This window comes from Pipistrellus kuhlii, unplaced genomic scaffold (genome assembly GCF_014108245.1).
Source record: "Pipistrellus kuhlii isolate mPipKuh1 unplaced genomic scaffold, mPipKuh1.p scaffold_m20_p_5, whole genome shotgun sequence".
Lineage (NCBI taxonomy): Eukaryota > Metazoa > Chordata > Mammalia > Chiroptera > Vespertilionidae > Pipistrellus > Pipistrellus kuhlii.
This window is the reverse complement of record NW_023425551.1, coordinates 53,565,803-53,591,204: the sequence shown is the minus strand read 5'-3', so window position 1 is coordinate 53,591,204 and position 25,402 is coordinate 53,565,803. Positions and strand designations below refer to the sequence as shown.

Below are 25,402 nucleotides of genomic sequence, written 5' to 3'. Positions count from 1 at the left end.
TTTATACTCATGGAGTAGCTACAGTAATCCACTCATTTAAATTACTGGTTGGCTACATCTTTAGTCTGTCTCCAGACTGTTTCTGCAAGCATCTTAATCATTTCTAGGTTGTTGGAAGTTGGCAGACAAGGCATCAGGGAGCTATTGTGGAGTTGTCTGTTGATTTAGGGCCAGAGCCGCTGCTCCTGTCCTGACTTAGGTTCATTGACAACATTCCCCTCACCACACCTCTTTTCCCCAAACTTTGTTTTCAGACTTTTAAGGTTTCATTGGTCACAAAGAGCTTAGATTTGGGAAGTGATTAGAGAAGTCAAGATCTGGGAGGATGAGTGAGAGGAAGAGGAAGAGCAGAAGACCAAGGAAAAGATCTTTAAAATTTAGTTAAGTTTTTATTAGTGTGGATAACATCTCAGCACTTTAGCTCATAATCCAGAAATATGTTTATATCTATTATATATTTTGTGAAGATATGTGCATGCACCGTATAAAATAAAGCATATGACATTTATCTTTAGTTTTTAGTAGCACTTGCAGTTTGTAACACAATAATATATGGTTTCTTCGGCTAACAATACTAACATGAATTTAGCAATGATTACAGAACATGCAGTTATTTGGCAAGCCTGGCATTAAACAAATCAGCAGATAAGAACTTTAAAATTAAAATGACTCTCCACTTGCCAAAACCGGTTTGGTTCAATGGATAGAGTGTCGGCTTGGGGGCTGAAGGGACCCGGGTTCGATTCCGGTCAAGGGCATGTACCTTGGTTGCGGGCATATCCCCAGTGGGGGGTGTGCAAGAGGCAGCTGATTGATGACTCTCTCTCATCGATGTTTCTAGCTCTCTATCTCTCTCTCTTTCTCTCTGTACAAAAACAATAAAAAATATATTAAAAAAATAAAAAAAAAATAAAATGACTCTCCACTGTGCAGTCCAGAGTGGAGATAGAATTCTGTGCTCCATCATTCTGAGCCATCACCAGGGTCCATGCATAACCAACTATGATCATGAGAATGGAAAGGCATGAGTGCACATGGCTGCAGCCGCAGGTGTCGGTGACATTATTGCCGAACTGGCAAGAGTCCCTGAGTGTAACCAGCAGGCTCTGGGTGTGGATGACAGGTATCCATGGAAATTCAAAGTGTTGAGAACTGCCACACACCTTCTCCAAATCTTAATTGCAACAGAAACCACATGTTTAAGGGGTTATCCTTAAAAAAAATAAATTTAGCAGACAGAGCCTCTACAGTGGTTTATTTTGCACATCGATTTAATTGATGGTTGATGTCAGACAGTACAAATAATTGATGATGATGGCAAAATCAGCTACCATGTCCTAAGTTGTGAAAAACCTTTCACCAAGCATTGAGAGAGATGATCATTTAGAAGTTTTCAGGCTGCTTGGAGGAATCATGCATTGGATAATTTGATCTGATATATCTCTTTATGATAAAGCTTATTTTCAAAGAATAAGAGACTTCATAGTTTACTCCAACCAACTGTTATCTCTGTTATCTCAGAATTTTATAGGTTTGATTTCTTTAATCAAGTATATGATTCTTTGTGGATGAAAACTGAGACCAGGAAGTTTTCCTTCTTTAAGAAGTTTTTTAAGAAGTTTTCCTTCTTAAAATGAGCATGTAAAATGAGATAACCTATAATTTTAAAAGGTATGTCTTCTAAAGAAAAGCATCAAAAGTGTTGTGAATGGTAACAACCTATTTGTAGAAATTCATGGAAGGAGGCGATATCTTGATTTTGAAAGTCAATCATTTTATATGCTTGGGATCCAACTGGGAAGTACTGAGAATACAGAATAATTGGCTACAGGGAATCATGGAGTTGGAAGTAAAACAAGGAAAAGAAATGGGGGCTCTCAAAATTAAAAACAGACAAACAAACAAACAAAAACAGAATAAAAAACTATGTCTTGATCTTTTCCCACATGTATTTACTTTTTAAAAAATTGCTGAAACTGGGTTGGCTTAGTGGAAAGAGCGTCGGTCTGCGGACTGAAAGGTCCAATTCCGGTCAAGGGCATGTACATTGATTGCGGGCACATCCCCAGTAGGGGGTGTGCAGGAGGCAGCTGGTCCATGGTTCTCTTTCATGGATGTTTCTAGCTCTCTATCCTCCTCCCCTCCTCTCTGTAAAAAAAATCAATAAAAATATATTTAAAAAATTACTGGTCAGATTTGCTATTGTTAAGAGTAAGCCAAACTATAGGTCTTACTTTTCATTCTCATTTTAGGCTTTCTTGGACATTGGATTTGTGCCTGAAATTCATTTATATTTACTAAAACTAGTATAGGGGCTTTCTTTTAAACTTCTTGATTAAAAGAAGCTATAATTTTAGCTATTTTAGCGCTTATGACATTTTCCCCACAACCTCTAAGTTGTTCAAGGCATGACTATGTATCTGGCATATAGTAAGTGCTTTAAAAGGAGTTTATCAAACAAATATCTTCTTTTCAGAGAGAATTCTCATTATTTGAATAGAAAACAATTTAGAAAAGGACTGAAGCCGGAGGGTATAGCCTTGTACCAATGCCTGCTGCCCAAGTGAACAATCGGGTTGCTAGATCTACTTATATTAAACAAGACAGATTTGGCCCAAATTAACCCTGCTTTAAAGAAATATTACTTGTTTTAGCTCTGTGCCCGTTCTGCTGCTTATGTTTCCATTGTCTCTCTTCTTTATGATCTTTTTCTTTTTCTCTTGGTGCTTTGCTTTCTCTTCCTTCTTTCTCCTCTTCCTATTTCCCCCCTCCCCTTTCTTTAACCTTATTTTTTTTTAAATAGTCATAAAATGAAGTTTTTTTTAATATGAAACCTTCATTTCTTCTAACATTGTACTAGTTTTACATTTTTGCAAATAAAATTCATTTATGATACTTCCTAAATTATTTCCTCTTTGAATCATTTAAACTTTTTCAAAGATACACATATCTTGTTAGAACAGAAGTAACTAATAAATATATGTTTTATGTGGAATCCTCTATGATTTTACACATTTAAAATGACTATTTAGAGAAGCTCTTCAACTCCAGGAATGAGTTTTAGAGAATAATAAGCCTAAACCACAGAGTTTCCAAGCTACTTTATAAATAGAACAGCAGATACTTTCCGCAGCACCATCTCACTACTTTTCTAATAAATCAATTCCATGTAAGTACATCCATTATTGATTGGAAAGGAAGATTCACATTTCACTTTCTACAGTTCTTTTCCGTGAACAGGTGGGTGGAAACATAGAGAACAGAATAAATGGGGCTAGGAGGAAAGAAGTGATAGCTTGCCAAGATAGAAAAAATATGGAGCATGTCCTTAGGTTCATTAAGACTCATGTTTAACTGGCCTCCTCTTCTCACAGCAGCGCTGGATAACCACCCAAGTCCCATTTTATTTGAGCAGAATGGAGAGTCGAACTCTAGTGGAGAATGTTAGCAGGATAATGCTGACACACATACTGTTCTCTGTAAAACATTTTAGATCTCCTAAATGGAGTTTTTCACATGGCAGATGAGAATCCAGCACCTGAGACTCCAATCCTAGCAGAGAGTATGAAGGGACATAGTATAGCTCTTTCCTCGACACCACCCACTAAAGTTAGATGAGAAATATCATTTCCTCTCATGGCAGAAATTTACTTTCATTAACAGGCCATTTTCAATCACTCTTCCATTGGCTTCTATAACACCTCATTCTCTTCATTTTTTTCCCCTCTTACTACTCTTTATGGTATATAAGTAGACTCATTATTTAACATGTGTTAATTTTTATTTCATGCAGATCAACGATCCTTCATTAAGACAATTCTCCCCATGTGGCATTTGATGAACTTTATACTAAGTTTACTCAGGATACAGAGACAATGGGGTAAAGTAAATGAAGCTAGTGCTCGGTTGGGGCGGTCCTGAAGTGGTTCAAGTAGGATGCTGTATTGGGTCAGGACTGACAAAAACTGTTTAAATATTTCAATGAAATAAAAATTGAAGTTTTATTTTAAAGATGCAAGATGTTGCTCAATATACTGCTTATTTCTTCTGGAAAAGGTAAGGAAGCTGAAGGGAAAGCATTTTGGTAGAAAACATTGTATTTTTATTTCCTGACTCAATCCTAAGAAAGTAAAATGCAAATGGCCACAAAGGATTATAATCTGAACCCCAGGCACAGTATTTATCTGTTTGGATTAGATAAACATGAGCCAAAGAGCAGTATTTGTATGTGTTTTTGTCTGGGAGCAATTAAATTGGAATACTGTATGGTTTCTGAAATATGATTATCTTCTAGGTTTTAGCTATGCCTGCGCAGGGCTAGGTTGCCATTCCCTTTCTTGGTGATTTAATCAAATTCTTTAAAATCTTTTGAATCTCTTTCTTGCTCCATAAAAAAAATTATTGTTTTTATGCAATATAACAGCTTTAAAGAATAGATCTGAGGTAAAGAAAATGGGGACAGCATTCAGAATAGACATATTAGATGGCTCAACCATTAACTATTTGAATAGCTGTGGTTTGGAGGAGAGGTTTTTAATTCAGGTAGCATTTATTATTTTATCATTATATGGCAAGCATTAAGTTTAGTGCCTCCACAGAAATTGCTCTATTTAAGCTCACATAAACATTATTATGCAGACACTATTGCACTTTCATTTGTTTTTCAGATAGACAAATCCAGGCACAAGGTAATTCAGTGATTTTCCTGAGGGCACACAGACATTAAGTGGGGCCAGGATTTGAACTTAGGTATTCTGACCACACGGTATTGACTTAACACTCCAGCTCAGTATATCCTTTGCCTTGTATGCCTCTGGCCAAGGCAAGAAACACTGACCATGGAAGTCACAACAAGGCAGATACAGGCTGAATGTAAAAGAACTTTCTAATGTTGAGGTCTGTGCCAAGTAGAATGGCGCGCTTTAGAAATGATTGACATCCGCTTGGTAGATGTTCAGTTTAAGATGGAATAAAGATTCATTGGAAACATTGCTGTGGATGTTTTTACGTTAGGCCAAAATTAAATTGTTTTTAAAGCTCTTTTCCTTCCTCTCCTGGAGTGAAAAAAAAATTATGTGGTTATGTCTGTTTGTTACCTTGCCATCAGAAGCAGCTGTCTTTTAAGCATTTTGCACAAAGCACTCCCTTGACTGGACATAGCTTTCAGTTTCTTTTACAAAGATCTACATTAGGTTCACAAATGGAGTCTGAACATGGAAAAGGAAAGATAATAAACTTCAAAGCATGGGAAGAAGATGGAGAAAGAGAAGGCCAAAAGCAAAAAAATAAATGAGAATGGATAAGCCTCTCTTCTTGTTAAATTAATAGTTTAGAATTTCTTCTAAATTTCTTAATTAAAATGGGTATCTGTGTACAGATGTTTCTTAGTTTATAAACATAATAGCTTTTAAGAAGTTGTTTATTATTTCCACTTGTTTTGAAGTTCAAAGTGACTAAGTCAGATTGAGGTCCAGAATATATTTTTTATACAATAGGCTAATGAGTGAGTTCTTCAAAGATTTGCAGTTTTGCTTAGTCTGGCATAATGGTGTCTATCTTGTTAGAGATCTCTTTACAAAGTCAGTCAGTATGCTGTATGTTGTTGCTAAGACTAATCTGCATATACTACTTGAACCCATATATCAGATACCAGTTACTTTTGTAATGAAAATGTTGTGGGTGGTATTTTACATGACCAGCCTTTTAATTCTCAAACTCTTATATTTCTTCCAAATTAATAGTACTTTTTAATTTTTTTATTTTGTGAATTATCATCACTTGCTAATTATCAGTTGACTACCTACATAATTTTTCCCAAGTCAAATGATTGACTCTTTATCCTTTAGAAATAGTCTTACATTTGAAACACTCACTCTATATGAATTGTATAATATTTTTATTTTATCACTTTAATTTAGAATATATGTATTTTTTAACATAATCATATGTCCATTTTTACTGACATTTTAGAGTCTTTCATTGATTTTTTATTTTATTAGAAAGGACAATGTATAGTTTAGTTTAAGTTACAGTAACAAAGATATCAAAGACTCAATGGCTTAACAGGATCCCATTTTAGTTGCTCATGCTGCATGTTCACTGTGGGTGGGTGGTGGAGGTGGGAATTTATTGTAATAACACCAAGTCATTCCTTGCTATCTGTCCTGTGCTGGCTCCACTTCAGTGTGATCCTTCAAAGTTCTCAGCTTCAGAGGGAAAAGGCAAGACGTTAGCAGTGGCAATTAAATACTTCATTCCAGAATTGCATTGCCTGTGTTACTTCCCCTCACATTTTATTGGCAAAATCAAGACACATTTCCACTCTTGACTTTAAGGAGGTGGGAAGCACAATCCTTTGGTACTTAGAAGTAGAGAAAACATTACTAATACACTGGATTTTTACTTTTCTTAAACACTCTCAATTCCAAGCATAAGCACCTAACACATGCCTTACCTGGTTAATATGCGAGGCTAAGGCTGACTGAATGACCGCGTTGGAAATCTGTGGATGGTGGCCAGAGTTGATGTACTTCATTCCAGATTGAAACTGTGTACCTGTGAGGGCATTGCAGTTGAAAATACATTGATTTCAGTAACACAAGGCTGGTATGAACTCATTTTCACGGACCTTCAGTGGTTTCCTACGATGCAGATCTGTTTTGGGAGAGCTGATCAGTAGATCAGCAAAGTCTCGGAGAAATATCCGAGTTACTTGCTGGGTGCTGAGAACTCTGAACCAGGCCTGCTTTGTAAAATTGACAGGGAAACAATGAAGAAGATATTATTGATTTTACTAAAACAATAAATACAGTTCACTTTCCATACCTACAGATCTCACATTCACAGATCTAATCAAATGTGGATTGAAGAATATTAAAAAAAAAAAAATCTTAGGAAGTTCCAAAAAACAAAATTTGAACTTTGTTTAGCACCTATGCTAACTCTATGTGAAGGAAGTGATGTGTAGGCATTCTCTACTGAAGCTTATAGCAAAAACAGATTATATGTAAACTCTGCCATTTCACCATCCTATATAATAAAAACCTAATATGCAAATTGACCAAACAGTGGAATGACCAGCCTGCGGGGAGTGGGACCAGCAAGTGGACAGTGCCAGGCCAGCCAAGGCAGGTGTCAGCGGGAAGAGGGAAGGGGCGGCGAACGGGGTGACTGACAGTAGTGGAGGGGTGATTAGAGAATGGGGCTGGCCACTCTCCAGCCTGTGCCATCCCCCACCTTCCCCATTGTTCTCCTTCCACAGAGGGAGGCCACGGGTGCAGCAGCAGCAGGGTGATGGGCGACGGGGCCAGAGCTGCCTACTGGTGGTCAGTGCACTCCCACACAGGGAGCACTGCACAGCCTGGCTGTAGGCTGGCAAGCACAGAGGAGGTGGTGGGAGCCTCTCCTGCCTCTGCAGCAGTGCTAAGGATGTCCCACTGCTGCTTAGGCCTGGTCCCCATGGGGCCTAAACCATCAGTTCCCCCAAGGGCCGCTGGACTGCGAGAGGGCACAGGCCGGGCTGAGGCTTCCTCACTCCCCAGTGCATGAATTTTCATGCATGGGGCCTCTAGTTTTAAATAAGGCACGTGAGCTTCCGGGGATTTTGGTTTCCTAGGGGGGGTCCTGGAGCTAATCCTCTGTGGATACCAAAAGGACAACCGTTCTTAGAAAAGGCATTAGCCTAGTGGCATAAGGTAAAATTTGGGCCATGATCTCCAGATAACAAATTCAGAAATGGCTTCAATTACCTTTTGTTAGTTTAAAATGAACAATTTTTTAAACTAATGTTCAGGGGTAGATCAAAATGGTTTTTACAGAATCTCAAGGTCTCTGAAAAGTTCCCCTAAATGTGTTTACTTTAAATGTACTTAAACTTAGACATTACTTATGCCCCTAAACCCTTTCTCTAAGCCTTCAGACACTCTCTTTATATAGTTTACCTATAATTTATTGAAGATTGTTAAGTTAATAAGCCTGAAAGTGACAATCCCTAGAAAGAAACTAACTCACCTTTATTTCTGCAGAAATCTGAATGAATATTGCTTAGAGTTCTTTCTGAAATCTTTTGCTTAGCAGACCAGCACTTGCCCTAATATTTTTGACTACTATTCCCTTGGAGAATGATTTAATAATGAGAAAAATATATAAGGTATTCACACTAAGTTTTTCTTGTCTTTAACTAGATAATGATTAAGTGTTTTTGGTAATTTGAAAGAAAATGAAGTGTAAGCAATAATTAATTAAAAGTTTGTCGTTTCTTTTCTCTCTCTCTTGACTTTCTACTTCTTGGGAAGGATATAGGATATAATTTTGTACTTTCTGGCCAGAGCTAGTCTTAATATGATGGATGATCACCTAGGTCAGTGGTCGGCAAACTCATTAGTCAACAGAGCCAAATATCAACAGTACAATGATTGAAATTTCTTTTGAGAGCCAAATTTTTAAAACTTAAACTTCTTCTAATGCCAATTCTTCAAAATAGACTCACCCAGGCTGTAGTATTTTGTGGAAGAGCCACACTCAAGGGGCCAAAGAGCCACAGTTTTCCAGCCACGGACCTACGTTAATCAAGAGAAACTCTAAACTTCTCTCAGTAGGTTAACCCAGCATCATTGCTGACTTAGGAAGCCCTTTTCTATCACCAAACTACACTGTCAACTTAGACCTTTAAACTTCTCAAACTTTTTGACATAAAACAGATCTCACTTAAAAATTTTTAAAGGAATTTTCTTTTTATTCCTGAAGTGATAGAAATAATTCCTGTTCACTAACAGGAAATAAATAACATCATTATTATTATTATTATTATTATTATTATTATTTTAATTTTTTATTTCAGAGCAGAAGGGAGAGAGAGAGAGAGAGAAACAGCAATGTAGAGAGAGAATCATTGGCTGGCTGCCCCCTGCACACCCCTTACTAGTGATTAAGCCTGCAACCCAGACATGTGCCTTTGACTGGAATCAAATCCAGACCCTTCAGTCCACAGACTGATGCCCTATCCTCTGAGCCAAAACAGCCAGGGCAATAAATAACATTTTTAAAGGTATAGCCTGACTATAATCAAAATTAATTCTAACACTTTTCCACCAGATGGCACCTCCCTTTTGAACTTCAAGAAGAGATTCTGAAGGGAAGGAAAGCCACTCTCATTTTAGAAACAGGATTGATTCTGGAAAAGATTTCTAGCCAGTGAGATTGAATCAAATAAAATAATATGCAATACTACTTTTAAAAACTATTCTAAGATGCTCCCAAAGTAAAATCCATAACAATATGTTTAATTTGAGGCAAATTAAGTCTATGTCAATAAAGCCAATCCTAGTTTAACCTGAACTCCCCAGGATTTAAGTTCCACTAAATTGTCATTTTCAAATGATCTTTCTAGCTAGCTCTCATTTGGGTGCTTCTTTTAACTTAAAAGAAAGAACAACAACCGGAGTGTATTTGGCAACTGAGTTTCCTAAACGAAGACTTGATTTAATTTGTAAATGAGCTATCAACTTGCCACTCAAAAATTCGTAGGTAAACACTTTAACATTTCGTCCAAAACCGTGGGGTTGGCAGGGTACATCTTCCAAGTTAAACAACACAGGGCCAAGTCTGCTGCCTGCACACTTCTTGTCCATGCACTTGGCTCTTTCTGAATCTTTGGCTAAATTCTCACATTGTTCTTGTTGCTCTTTTTCGGTGGCCTTTTCGTGTGGATCAGAGCATAGCATTCCTTATGGATGTCACCCCAACATAAGCAGTCAGTGGAAAAGCATCTCATTTCACAGACCTACATTCACTGAAGACATTAATTTTTACTGAGCAGTTCAAATTCCATGATATCTCTTGTTATCTTTGAATGATAAACAAGCATTCTGAGAACTCAGGAACAGATCTTTGTCACTTAGGGAAAACAAGAGCAAATGAGAGAGATTCATCTAAAAATGCATATTTGAGGCTGCAAGGCAAGGCTTCTTGTCCTTCTTGCTGCTTGTATGTGATATGCAGAGTATGGCCTGGGCTTGGAGAATTCAGTCAAGCTATTGAGGACTGTCAGGGAGACGGACTTAGTTGGAATTAGGAAGTTTTCTTCAGAAGTGCCTTCTATGACCCTTGTTTAAAATGAGATGTCATGATTTCCCACAATCCCCTACATATGGATGCTCAGTTTGATAGTAATTTTTTCTTATCGCTATAGTTTCTAAAAGGTAAGATTATTAGTATCTCATCTTATGAGATAAAATAAAAACATAAGGGAAATTTAGGGTTTTTGTAATGGTATTCTTTCTTCAACTATTGTTGCTTATTGATTTCTTTTAGTTCAGCTTATATGTCACATTATTTGATTTTTCGAAGGAAAGTGTCAATTATAATATTCGATAGGCTTATAGAAGTTATATTTTTGATAAGGCACCTAAAATTTTAATGGGAAATGTAATTTGACTATGCCATGATAAAGACTTCTTAGTCTGTCTACATGGTTGCTGGATAAACAAATAAAAATACAATATGTCCAGTTAAGTTTGAATTTCAGATAAATAATAACTCTAAGTCTTTAGCAGAGATATACCCCATGCACTATTTGAAACTATTTATGTTAAAACTATTTGTGGTTTATCTGAAATTCAAATTTAACTTGGTATCCTGTATTTTGTCTGCCACCTCCACCTGGTAGGGGACTTCTAAGTCTGACCTTCCTCACAGTTGCTACAGCAAAGACTGTGGAAAACCTTCCACATAGACCCACTCCTTAAAACCTCTCAACCTTTCTACCAACATCTTACTCTTCTAGTGTGAGCTCCTAGTCTTAAGAAATGAACGACTGTAGTTTGCTGTTCTTGGAGGGAAATTCCACACTAATTTCATTTGGAATTGCAGAACTAATATAGAAAGCTGCCAGAATGGTTCCTGGACTCTCTGAAAAGTCTCCTGAATAAGAGCTATGCCTGAAATAGCTGTTCAAACTTCAGTTCACAAAGTTACTTTAAATAAAACTTCCCCTCCCCTCCAAGGACCCTGGATTGTGAATATTCAGATTGACCTTCATCTTGATCTTACCTAGCAGGAAACAGACCTGGGGACAAGTTATCTAGTAGGATGAGCCTCATAATTTACCCCTGTCCTTCATGCCCCCATATTTTGCAAGGGGAAACAGCTGCAGAGAGTATAAATTTATTATGCTAGTCACATAGAATTTGTCTGGGAAGAGTTATGAAACCAACTCCACATTGTTTTTCTTATTAGTAGAGGAAATAACATGGGCCTTAGGCATGTATTCAAAAGTATATCCTGGTCACATATTGTTTGTCTCACTCAGGATAACATATAAGCCTCTTTTCAGAAATATTGCAAAGTGATTTTTTCTTGAAAAAGGAAAAATAAAATTTATAGCTTTAAAAACCTCCCCTTGTAACCCACTTATAACTATTTGCTTTAATATATTCTTAAAATATCTGATAGCTATGTGTATGGCTTCATTTTTAGCTTTAGTAGGTATCAGGTATACATAGAAAAAAATTTGAATTCCTACCTCATCTAAGGTTACAATTTAACAGGAGAGGAAGACATATGCATATGAATTAGCCAAGCAATGATGCAAAATAGTATATGAACAAATGCCAAAGTTGTCCATAGAAAGAATAAATGTACAGTAGTTCACTGAAGTGGGAAATCCAGGTAGACTTGGGTCAACCTTGAGGAATGGATTTCATGCCAATTAATGAACAGGGATGGGAAAGAGCATGAAAGAAGGCTGAGAAAGGAGTCTTTGAGGGTCAATGAAGAACAGGCCTCCATGGAAGAGAGAAACCCTGTACAGGAAAATGTGTAGAAAAATATGTATAAGAAAAATGATTCAATAATATATCAGTGTAAAGAGTTTGTACTTGGTCCTATAGGTCATGGAGAGCCTTTGGAGATTTTTGAGTCACAGAAGGATGTGACTGATGAAAGTGCTATGGCAATAATCTGTAAGCTGGAGAAGATGGGGAAAAAGATGGATCTTTGCACAATGTAGGTGTGAGGTGATGGTGCACATTCACTGTGTTCGTCTGAAAGACAACAAAAGACTTTTAAATGCCTACAAGTCACTAAATGTAGAACACACTAAATGTATACAGAGTCACATATAATGTTCATGTAAAGCATACTCACTGCTCTCCACTTCCAAGAGAATCACTCTTCACTATCATATGCAATCCCTAGGAGAAGCACGTTGAAAGGTGAGTGAATTTCTTACCCTGCCTTTGTTCTTTGATGTGACTGCATCTAGGTTGTATGTTGTGTTCATTCTGTTTCTTGGTATTCCCTCACCACTATATTGCAAAGAGGGAAGGGTGGAGGGAGGGTTCTTCTTGTACAGAAAGGGGTGTTCGGTGTTTTTTTTTAAAGATTCTTCAAGACCGCATGATAATAAGTAAATTTAAATCAGAAAGTGTTCTCTCTTTGTGAGATGGTTACATTTTTAAAGGTAATCTTAGCTGTAGTCAATTTCAGAACAATTCCTAAAGACCTTAGGAATGCAAAAACCCATTTGTTGTATGCAAGTGGGAAATAAGTTGTCTTTAAAAGAAAAACAATAGACTGACCACTGTGGCTCAGTGGTTGAACTCAACCTATGAACCAGGAGGTCACAGTTTGATTTCAGGTCAGGGCACATGCCTGGATTTTGGGCTCAATCCTTACTGTGGGGTGCGTAAGAGGCAGCCAATCAATGATTCTCTCTTATCCTTGACGTTTCCATCTCTCTCCCCACTCCTTTCCTCTCTAAAATAAATAAAGATTTATAAATAAATAAAAACACAGCAACCTATACATTTTAGGGGAAAGGCATATAAATCTAATGTAGTGAGATTTCTGATGCTTTCAATATAAAAAGGAAGCATACCGTAAATAACACAGAGATTTAAAACTTGGTTCTAACTAGTTTTTCCAGAACCCTGAGAAAAAAAATAGAAGAGGAATAATATTATTATTCAAAATCTGTGAAGTTCCAAAGCAGATTTCCTATTATTATTGTCCCTATAACTTCTTTTTTATATTGCTTGCAAGTTAACTTTGATTTTATTGTTACCCTATTACAAAGTCCTCTGGGCTATCTCTCTACAAGTAAAAGTAAAAAGTAGAGATGAAACTTCAAGTAAAAGTAGAGATGAAAATTAGATTAATTAACATATTTGCCTCAAGTCTCTGATGGTCTTTGGCTAGTTAAGAATCTCTGTATTAATCAGGGTTCTTCAGAGAAACAGATAAATATATATTGGCGACCAGAGAAACCAATGGTATAAGGTCTAAGTTTGAGTCCAAAAGCCCAAGAACAGGAGCTCTCAAGTTTGAGGCAGAGATGGATGTCTCAGCTCAAGCAGAAAGTGAAATTGCCTTTCCTATGCCTCTTCGTTCTATTCAGGCACTCAAAGAATTGGGAGATGCCTATTTTCATTCCTGAGGACAATCCTTTACTCAGTCTACCTATTTGGAATGCTAAACCCTCTCAGACACCCCAGAAATAATGTTTAACAGTGACCAGAGCATCTTTATCTCCTTCAAGTTGACACATAAAATTAACCATCACAATCGCAATGGTTTTATTGTGCAATTAGATAACTCAAATGTGACTCAAATGGTGATCTTTCAGAAGATATCTAACTGCCCTTTTGTCCCAAATAGCATTCAAGTTTATTCAAATTTATATTTAGAAGGGGGAAGAAAGGCAATGATGATTCCATCAGTCCATTATTATGTTCTTATTCTGATAAGTACTATGAAAGGAAAATTGTAGATTGCTATTAAATATAGGAATAAACACATATGCATGGGGATTCCCTGAAGAGGTTCTTTTTAAGCTAAAATTGAAAGATTGATCAGTTCTAGATAGGTGAAGGAAGATGAATAGTAGGGAAAAGGGGACAACATTTGGGAAGGACCTAAAACAAGAAGAAACTGGCACAGGAAGAATAGAAAGGATGATCCAGTGTTATTGAAGCTCAGACAGTATGGTAAATTACATACAACTGGTATATAATTATTAATTTCCTATCTGCCCCTGGATGCCACAAGTCCACTGACTTTGAGGCTTGGCCACATGACATTCTTTGGACAATGGGATGATATGTGTGGACATGACATTTTTCATGTATGAGCTACAAATTTAAATCTTAAGAATAGTGGGAAGTCACTGAAGCAAGGTATTGGCATAATTAGAACCTATCCTAATAGATAAAAACCCAGGGTCCATGACGACTAAAGGCTTGACCAATTGGCAGTCAGTGCTGCAGTCAATACTGGGTTGCCATGACGACCCAGCACTGACTGCCAAGGGGGCTGTAGATCAGGCTCAGAGAGAGGCCTGGAGAGAGAAGAAGGGTCTGATCTATAGCTTCTGTAGCAGCTGTGCCTGGCCCAGGTTTGGACTCCTCCCTGGCCGCCTGCAGCTTTGCACACTATTACATCCCTTAGGGGATGTTGGACTGCCAGGCCACACCTAGGTACCCCACTTGTGCACAAATCCATAAACTGGGCCTCTAGTATGATTATAAGAGAAAAGAAAAGAAATTGTTTTGGTCATACCTACCTCCCTACTTCCAAAAAAAAAGACAAGAATAGAAGTAACCTCAGTAAGTTATTGCAGTAAGAAAGACTGTCCAAATTTTATTAAGTCCTTAAAGTTGCCAGGCTCTCTTTAAAGCACTTACCTGTAATAACTACTGAAATCTTCACAGTAAGGTGGGCAACTTTATCCATATTTTAAAGATGAGGAAATTGAGCACAAGGAACAAACAATTTCCCTAAGTTTCCAGATGTATAAAATGGAAGAGCCAGGAATCAAGCATTGAAAATATGACGTGGCTGCCTAAATTCTTAGCCCCAGCGAGCCAGAGGAGCAATGAACTAGGGTTGAGGGAAGAGACATGGAACATTAGATGGAATACAGACATTCACAGAATAGAAATATGAAGACTTTTTTTTTTTTTTTGACTGGCTATGGTAGATGAGAGAGGGAAATTTCAAAGATGATTTCCAGATTTGTGAAATGAGTAATAGACTGAGAGAGGGGATACTGGAGAGGGTGAGTTGGGAGGTGAAAGTCTTAATTTAGATTGTAAACGGCTTAAGGGTAGAAACTGTGTTATCAAGCTTTTGCTTGTGTGTAGTAATGACTCAGTAATGACACAAATTAATGAATCATGTATTTACAAAAATCTATTTTTAAGTATAATGGGACTTTGATATAACATTTTTCTTGCATGAAGATGAGTTTTTCTTAAGGGTTTTGTTGATAGAGTGCACAGATTTGAGTCAGAGAACACTCATGTTTGGCATGAATATTTCCTCCATACACACAAGGTCAGTGCCTGTGCTATAATTTTGTACTTCATCACTACCTTTTTTTATTAGTGGAAAATGCTAATTCCTGAGATGTAACCATATGTTATTTGACAACTTAATTGCTACATTAGAGCAAATTTAATGTAATTCACAGTTTCAACATAAAACAGGATTTATATTGTAAATTTAGTAGTGAAGGAACAAGCATTTATGCTTGGCACCAGCACTATGTTAACAGGTTTATCACCAGGCTATTTCATTTAGTCCTCACGACCATTCTTTCACAAGATTGGTTTCAAGTGCTTTTGCTTTGGCCACAGCTTCTTCCTACTGCATTACAGTTCTGGATCGTCATAGAGATTAGATCATACTATTTTTTGAGAAATTTTTAGTATTTTGTAGTATTCATTAAGTGCAAATAATAGAAACTTCCTTTCAACTCACAGAAATTTATATAATGAAATTATGCTGTTGACTTTTAAAGAAATCACTTAGTGAAGCTGGCATCTTTTAGAATGAATGCTGACAGATTATTCCATACATAGTAGGACCTAAGAAAGACTTGCTATTTTTGCATTATAATTTGTCTTTTCTCTCCCTCCTTTTTGGCTGGGATTAGGGCCACCTAATTGTCTTCTGCTGAGACACTTAAGTGCAATCTGGAAGCAATATAAGAACTTTATGCACAGAGAGCCATGGCTGTCAGGCCAGAAGGAAACAGATAAATGAGTAAGATTGATGTGGGGACTATCATTTGTGTATCACCTGTCAGTCTGAGGTAAATATGAACGTTCAAGGTGATATCTAACCATTGGTGTGGCAGAATTACCTACAGTCATAACAGATGCAACACCAATTAGGACAGAAATCAATCACGGATTATAATGGATCCAATCACAAATAACTATTAGATCTTATACGTGTCTTCTAGCTGAATATTAGCCTTGAGTAATTTGCTAAGTGTGGTGTGCATTTTAAGAAGGCATGGGCTTCTTACACTGTATAAAAGGTTATACTTGTCTCTATAGTGGGAAAGAATAGACTTACTAAAGAATACAGTAGCATGTTTTAACAGTCAACTAGTTTGCCCCTAACAGAGGTATTTGTTGATAAAATTTAATAACCTGCCTGGCTTATGTGGCTCAGCAGTTGAGTGTGGACCCAGGAACCAACAGGCTGCTGGTTTGATACCTGGTGAGGGCACATGCCCTGTTGCAGGCTGGATCCTCAGTGGGGGCTATGTAGGTGGCAGCCAATAGATGACTTATCTCATTGGTATTTCTATTCATCACCCTTCCTATCTCTCTATAAAAATTGATAAAAAATAAATATTTTTGAAAATTAATAATTGTATTATTCTAAGACCTTGTGTATATATTTTTAAGACTATAATTTATGAAACAATTCCATGTCTGCAGTCTCACCTGATCTTTATAAGAAATAGACAAGGTAGAGAGGATAAGTACTTTGCTCCAGGTTACATGGTTAGTAAGCATGAGACATAGGTTCTTTCAGAAAGATGTGAACTTGTGAAAATTAACTATTGGATTTCTTTTAAAAAAAATTGAATGGCTTCTGAAAGACATAGGGAGGTTCAAAATTATAATAAAAAGTAAACAGCAACTATTTTTTTAGTAAATAATAGTGAACTAAGATGAATTCTAATGTTGTGTTTGTGCTTATGAAAATAAATAAGCAGCACATATTTGTTAGCATGTCAAGATAATCGATTTTAATTCTATGAAAAATATATTTATTTCTACCCACTTTCCAGCTGTTGATTTCTAAATATAATTTCTCTAATAAAGTGAATGAGGAGTTTTGGGAGAAATGGCTGATTCTAGAGCTGGGGCAGGAGTAATAGAAGATCAGTCTGGACCATTTAATGAGGCAGAAAGTAAAGAATCGTGGGGGGAAAACCCCCACTCCAAACAAACAAACAAAAAGACAAACAGAAAGAAAAGGATGAGAGGATGTACAAGGGACACCAGGAGCCAATTCCAATGGCCAAAGCTGGAACAATTAGAGCAACAGAGGTATGAGATGATGATATAAATTAGAAAACAAATGTCCATGAGTTCATATTAAATAATCTATCATTGAATAAAGAAATTGGTTTAAAGAGACAAATCTTTCTTATAGAAACATTACAAATAATCTGGGAATAAAATCCTCCCTCCAGGAGTTGGAGTTTACTCTCCTTCCCATTTGAATGTGGGCTAGATTGAGTGACTTGCTTCCAAAGAATAGGGTATGAAAAAGGGAAAAGATAGTAACTTCACAGTAAAGGAACCTGGCAAACCCTGCCTTAACCAAATGATCCAGGTTAGCCTTGTCATGTTCACATCACATACCCCCAATATGGTCTGTTGCAAGAGCACTTAACCTTTGAAGTAATCTTTCCAAATATATAAAACCTCAATTGAATTATGAGGAAAATATTAGAGAGACTCAAAATATCTGAGAGAACTCAGAACTGTAAAAGTCATAAAAAACAGGAAAGGTTGAGAAACTGTCATAATCAGAGGAGCCTAATTAGAGATATGACAAATAAATGTATTGTGAATTCCTACATTGAATACTGAAACAGAAATTGGACATTACTGGAAAAACTGGTGAAATCTGCATAAAGTCTGAGTTTCAGTTAATAATAATGTAACAATGAAGATTTATTGGTTTTGATAAATATACAAGGGGTAAATTAAAATTATATAATGGGAAACTGAAACCTGGGTATATGGGAATTCTCTGTACTATCTTTGCAACTCTTCTGTAAATCTAAAATTCCAAAATAAAAAGTTTATTAAAAAGAAACTATTCATTTTAAATAAAGCCCTTGTGTACATGTGGTTCTATGTATGATCTGTATATGTGTGTGTACATGAATGTCAGTCAGCAGTTTAGCATTTTACTGACAATTCCATAATATTGAGTAATAGTGACAACTATTTTTAGTTTAATGCTTCTATTATACTTTAGCCATTTTTTATGTATTCGTAAGCTCACAAAGTTTGTTATGTACATGTTTTCATACTCACATATCTACATATATGCTTTTATTTCAGCTGTGAAATAAAAATGTTTTAAATGACAGATCATTAAAGATCCTTCTATCCAGGAACAAGAGCCAGTGGGCAGCCATAACACATATATGTTTGTGTTGTTGTTTTTTAAATATATTTTTATTGATACCAGAGAGGAAGGGAGGGGAGAGATAGATAGAAACATCAATGATGAGAGAAAATCATTGGTGGGCTGCCTCTCCTGCACATCCCCTACCAGGGATGGAGGCTGCAACCCAAGCATGTGCCCTGACTGGGAATTGAACCATGACCTTCTGGTTCATAGGTAGGTAGGTGCTCAACCACTGAGCCATGCAGGCTGGGTCACACGTATGTCTTTATTTTCTATGATTAACCAAAGGAATCACTGTTCTAAAAACTCAACACCAGAGGCTCTGTGTCCACCACTAAATCTGATCAGAATCAAGAGCCTCCTGGAAGTCCTAATGGATAGGACAGAATTCCTGTTTTTCAGCACCAATGAAAGTGGCAGATCAAAGTTTTTGCATTCCTTTGGAGACCTCAATACTTATCCAGTCCCCCCCCCCCCCCCCCCCCCCCCCCCCCCGGTGAAAATCAACTCATGAAGTCATCATAATGCAATTAGTATCTCTGGTGAACAATAACTTGACATGTATTAATGGGATGAATAGAAAATTGTGAAATTTTATTAAAAAGAGGAGAGAAATGTGGAATGCTGCTATTTTCTGCAAAGCTTTGTGGTTCAAATTCAATTTGGTATTTATTGTAGGGGAGAACAAGAAAGATGTATTATTGAATTTTCCTTGCTATTGAACTTACTAGTATGTTAATAATATCACCAGTGCATGGCTTTGTATCTCTACACTGATTGGCCTGATATACTAGTAAGCAAGCTACTAATCTATTTTTCATGTCTAAATAATATCCAAAATGACTCAACATTTTTGTTTATATTCCCAGATTTTCTCAGTCAATTCCCCTGTCCTTTAGACTGTGTATATGTGAGAAATCAAACTAAATTCAGTGAAAAAAAAATACAACACATTCATCCTTTTTGGTGTTGTTTTGACAAAATGATTTGTTGATTGATGACTGCTCTTGTTCCAATCTATTGAATAGTTATGTGAACACAGCCTAGAATTTCTTCTTTACTTGAATGATTCATCTACAATGTAGGTATAGACAATTTTCTCATAATGCCATACCTCTAGATACTGATGACAATATCACTCTAGTTATCCTAATATACCTGGCAATGTGTTGCTTTTTTTGCTTTATATTCAATAATTTTACATTGATTAGCTGTCATTCTTATATAAACTTTTAAGTGAAATAAAGCAGTGAAATAAACTAGTTTAAAAAATAGAATAAAATTTTTTTAAATATAGAAGTTAAAGCATTAAAATTCATCATCACATTTAAAGTACTTCACATGTAGTAAAATCATTACTAAACTGTGAAAGGATGCATTTGTAATTGTTAATTATCTTACTAAATAGGTTATTAACAAAAAATGTCAAGATTACAGCTTTTGGTTTCTGATTTTACATATAAGGTTTCTCCTATTTTTTTTTTTTGAAGAAAAATAATTCTTTGGTGAAAAAATGTCTTCTCTGAAGAATATTAACTTATTTCCTCAAGATATATTAGACAGTCTTTACTTCATTTCTTCTCTTTGGGTTATGGGTCCTCGAATCTGATTCTTAAGATTCATACTCTTGAATATGAGACTAGTGAGATGTAATTATTTCTCATCCAAACTCTCTGAAGTTAGTACCCACTGATCTTTGTGGGACAACATTTTAGTGAGGCAACTATACACAGGATGGGGTCTTCCACACTGAACTCTGATAAAGTGCCCACTCTCTCTCCCTAGATTTAGTGATACTGATGCAATAAACATTTGGGAGTGAGAATAAGAAAGAAGAGAGAGAAATTTCCAAGATTTTGCTAGCAATAAAATGTTTAACAAAGACATTTTTCAGATTTACCAAATTCTTGTGTGTAATGAATTCTCTAGTAAGATTCTGGAAAATTGTACAGTAAGAAGGGTTTGTGTTAATGAGTTCTGAAACAGAGGCAACAAAATGTTCTTTTTCATTTGTCCCAAGTGTAATATTCAGTCAGAATTCTTGCTCCTTATTTTATCCCTGAGTACATTTTGAGAGTGAATTTAAGTGAAAACTTAACTTTTTTGCTTACCTTTTTGACTAATGGAGAGATCATACAGATGAATATTTTTGAGGCAGTAAATTTAAAAATATAAGCTTCCTTGTGAGCAAGGTAACTTTTTCTTTATTTTTTCCCTCTCAGATATTCCCTACCATTTTTATATCCATTGTGATTTCCCCCCAGTAATTGTTTTTTTGGAAACATAAAGAGATAATGCCATGGGTCTTGTAAAGTCATGTCTGAGGAACTTAAATACAAGTGTCTTGATTCTGGCTCTTTGGGAATCTGAGTAAGAGGGAGAACAAAGGGTGAGTCATTTCTGTCATCCAGAAAACTAAAGTGTACTGAATATTTTGAGAAACAGCAAATGTGATTAAAATTTTTGAGGATATGTAACAAAATTTATATGCTCTGGTTTTTGAAGTAATATACATTTATTATATATATTTTTAAAATACAGGAAAGAGAAAAGAAGAAACTATTCAATCAAAATCTTATAGAGATAAATAATGTTAACATTTGGATTTTTTCTTTAACATTTTTTTTCTACAAAATTCTTTCATAGTTTGATAGTGGTATCTTTAAAATGCTGGAAGAAAAATAACTTTAGGGTAATTTTATTTTATTTTTTAAAAAAACAAATACCTTATAACATTGTCTTTGACTTAGTTCTTTGTGATGTATTTATTTATTTGTTTACTTATTTTTTAAAATTCTTTATTGTTTAAATTATTACATAAGTCTCCTTTAACACCCCATTGACTCCCCCCTTGCTGCCCCCACCTCCCAGCACATGCCCTCAAACCTGCCCCCCCCCCCCCCCCCCCCCCCCGTCTGTGTCCATTGGTTATATTCATATGCATGCACACAAATCCTTTGGTTGATCTCTTACCCTTTCAACCACCGCCTTCCTTCATAGGCTGGACAGTCTGTTCAATGCTTCTGTAATTCTGGTTCTATTTTTGTTCATCACTTTATGTTGTTCATTATATTCCACAAATGAGAGAGATCATGTGATATTTATCTTTCTCTGACTGGCTTATTTCACTTAGTATAACGCTCTCCAGTTCTATTCATGCTGTTGCAAATGATAAGAATTCCTTCTTTTTTACAGCAGCATAGTGTTCCATTGTGTAAATATACCGGAGTTTTCTAATTCACTCATGTGCTGATGGGCACTTAGGCTATATCCAAATCTTAGCTATTGTAAATAGTGCTGCTAAGAACATAGGGGTGCATATATCTTTTCTGACTGGTGTTTCTGTTTTCTTGGGATATATTCCTAGAAGTGGGATCACTGGGTCAAATGGGAGTTTCATTTTTAGTTTTTTGAGGAAATGCCATACTGTTCTCGACAGTGGCTGCACCAGTCTGTATTCCTTTATCTCCTCATCCTCGCCAGCACTTGTTGTTTGTTGATTTGTTGATGATAGTCATTCTGACAGGTGTGAGATGGTACCTCATTGTTGTTTTGATTTGCATCTCTTGGATGATTAGTGACTTTGAGCATGTTTTCATATGTCTCTTGGCCTTTCTTATGTCTTCTTTCAAAAAAATGTCTACTTAGGTCCTTTGCCCATTTTTTTGATTGGGTTGTTTATCTTCCTTTTGTTAAGTTGTATGAGTTCCCTGTAAATGTTGGAGATTAAACCCTTATTGGAGATAACATTGGCAAATATGTTCTCCCATGCATTGAACTTTTTGTTGTTTTGCTGATGGTTTCTTTTTATTTTAATGTAGTCCCATTTGCTTATTTTCTCCTTAATTCCTATTGCCCCAGGAGAGGTATCGGTAAAGATATTGCTGCCACAAATGTCTGCTATTTTGCTGCATATGGCTTCTTCTAGGATTTTTATTGTTTCCCATCTTAAATTTAAGTCCTTTATTCATTTTGAGTTTAGTTTTGCATATGGTGTAAGTTAGTTGTATACTTTCATTTTTTTTTTGCATGTATCTGTCCAATTTTCTAACACCATTTATTGAAGAGACTGTCTTGACTCCATTGTATGCTATTGCTTCTTTTGTCAAATATTAATTGAGAATAATGGTTTGGGTCTATTTCTGTGTTCTCTATTCTATTACATTGGTCTATATTTCTATTCTTGTGCTAGTACTAGGTTGTTTTGAGAACAGTGGCTTTGTAATACAGTTTGATATCTGGTATTGTGATCCCTCTAATTTTGTTCTTTCTCAAGATAGCTGCAGCTATTCTGGGACTTTTTTAAATTTTATGTTTTTCCAGATGAATTTTTAGAGAGTTTGTTCTAGGTCTTTGAAGTATGCTGTTGGTATTTTAATGGGGATTGCATTGAATCTATAGATTGCTTTGGGTATCATGGAGATTTTAATAATGGTGATTTTACCAATCCATGAACAGGGTATATTTTTCCAGTTGTTTATGTCTTCCTCTATCTTTTTTTTTCAGCGTCCTGTACTTTTTTGAGTACAGGTCCTTTAGCTCCTTGGTTAAATTTATTCCTATGTATCTTATTTTTTGTTGTTGTTGCAATGGTAGAGAGTGATGCTTGATTTATTTCTCTTAAAGATTGACTTTTAAAGAAGAAACATACATTTGTTTTCTTCATTTTATTTTTTATTAAATTTTTGAGGTAAATTGGCTTATAAGATTATATAGATTTCACGGGTACAATTGTATAATACATCATCTATATATTGTATTGTGTGTTCACCACTCCAAGTCAAGTCTCCTTACATCACCATTTATCTCTGTTTTACGCTCTCCTACCAATCCTCACTCCCCTTTTCCACTGGTAATCACCATACTATTGTCTGTCTATGAGTTGTTGTTGTTTTTCTTAATCCCTTCTCCTTTTTCAGCCAGACCTATGTTTCACTAAAACATGTCATTTATTTAGATACAGACTTTTGTATCTCAGTCCAATCTTTATAATAAACTCAGAATAAAGAAGACAGAATTCTCTAATTTTTTTAATTTTAATTTTTTATTTAATTTATTGGGGTGTCATTTATCTTTAGGTACCCTTCTTACCCCCTTTCCCTTTAATAACTACCATTTTGTTGTCTGTGTCTATGAAATTCAATTTTATATCCCACATATGAGTAAAAGCATAAGGTTCTTAGCTTTTTCTAACTGACTTATTTCGCTTAGCATAATATTCTCAGGGTCCATCCATGTTGCTGCATATGGAAATATTTCATCTTTTCTTATGGCTGAGTAGTATTCCATAATATACAGGTATCACATCTTTATTCAATCATCTGTCAAAGAACACTTTGGTTGTTTCCATGTCTTGGCCACTATGAATAGTGCTGCAATGAATATAGTTGTGTATATATATTTGCAAATAAGTGTTTTTAAATTTTTCAGGCAGATACCCAGGAGAGATTAATGGGTCATATGGTTACTCTATTCTTAACTTTTTTGCAGGAATCACCATACCATTTTCCATAGTAACTATTTCAGTTTACATTCCATCCAGCAGTGAATAGGAGTTTATTTTCCTTCCACTTCAACATTTGTTATTATTTGTTGATACCAGCTATTCTAACAGGTGTGATGTGCTACTCATTGCAGTTTTGATTTGCATTTCTCTAGTAGATAGTGAAGTTGAACTTCTTTTCTTATATCTACTGGCAATTTGTGTGTGTTCTTGGGAGAGGTATATATTTAGATCCTCTGCCCACTTTTTAATTGGATTGTTTGTTTGGTGTTAAGTTGTATGAGTTCTATATACAGGTGTTTCATTTTGAAAATGAAATGTATTTTAATAAACACTGCCTTTACAATTATTCAAAGTCTGTGTATACATTTTTGGGGAACACTATATATTTTGAATATTAACCCCTTGTTGGAACTGTTGTTTGCAAATATAATCTCCCATTGGTTGGTTGTCTTTTTGTTTTGTTAGCAGTTTCTTTTGCTGTGCTGAAGCTTTTTGGTATAATATACTTTTATTAATTTTTACCTTTATTTTTCTTGCTTTTGGGGTCAAATTCATAAAATGTTCTCTAAGACCCAGCTCTTTGTATTTAGTACCTATGTTTTTTTTCTACATAATTTATTGTTTTTGGTCTTATTTTTCAATCTTTGATTCATTTTGAATTAATTTTTGTATATGGGAACAAACTGGAGTCTCATTTAATTCTTTTGCATGTGGCTTTCTAATTTTCCCAACACCATTTATTGAAGAGGCTTTCTTTTCTCCATTGTGTGTTTTTGGCTCCTTTGTCAAAAATTATTTGCCCATATACACATCATTTTATTCTGGGCTCTTAATTCTTTTTCATTGGTCTGTGTTTCTGTTTCTCTGACAATAGCATGCTATTTTTATCATTTATTTATTTATTTATTTATTTATTTATTTATTTATTTATTTATTTGAGGCCCAGTGCACGAAATTCATGCATGTGTTGTTTGGGGGTCCCTCAGCCTGGCCTGCACCCTCTCCAATCCGGGACCCCTTGGGGATGTCCGACTGCCAGTTTAAACCAGCAATTGGACATTCCTCTCACAATCCGGGACTACTGGCTCCTAACTGCTCACCTGCCTACTTGCCTAATCGCCCCTCACCCCTCTGCCTACCTGCCTGATCACTCCTAATCACCTTTGCTTGAGGCCTGATTGCCCCTAACCACCCTCTCCTGCCAACCTGATCATCCCTAACTGCCCTTTCCTGATGGCCTTATCACCCCTAACTGTCCTCTCCTGCCAGCCTGATCACCCTTAACCTTCTCCCCTGCCAGCCTGATTGCCTTCTAACTGCTTCCCCCCTGCTGGCCTGATAACCCCTTAACTGCTCCCCACTGTCGGCCTGATCATCCCTAACTGCCTCTGCCTCAGCCCCTGCCACCGTTGCTTTGTCCGGAAGGATGTCCAGAAGATGTCTGAT

General features: G+C 36.1%; 1 pseudogene; it reads left to right on the top strand.

The window, feature by feature from the left end:
- Window positions 1-1,034: 1,034 nt before the first annotated feature.
- The window catches only part of LOC118705990, a 29,294-nt pseudogene continuing 4,926 nt past the window's right edge, over window positions 1,035-25,402 (top strand).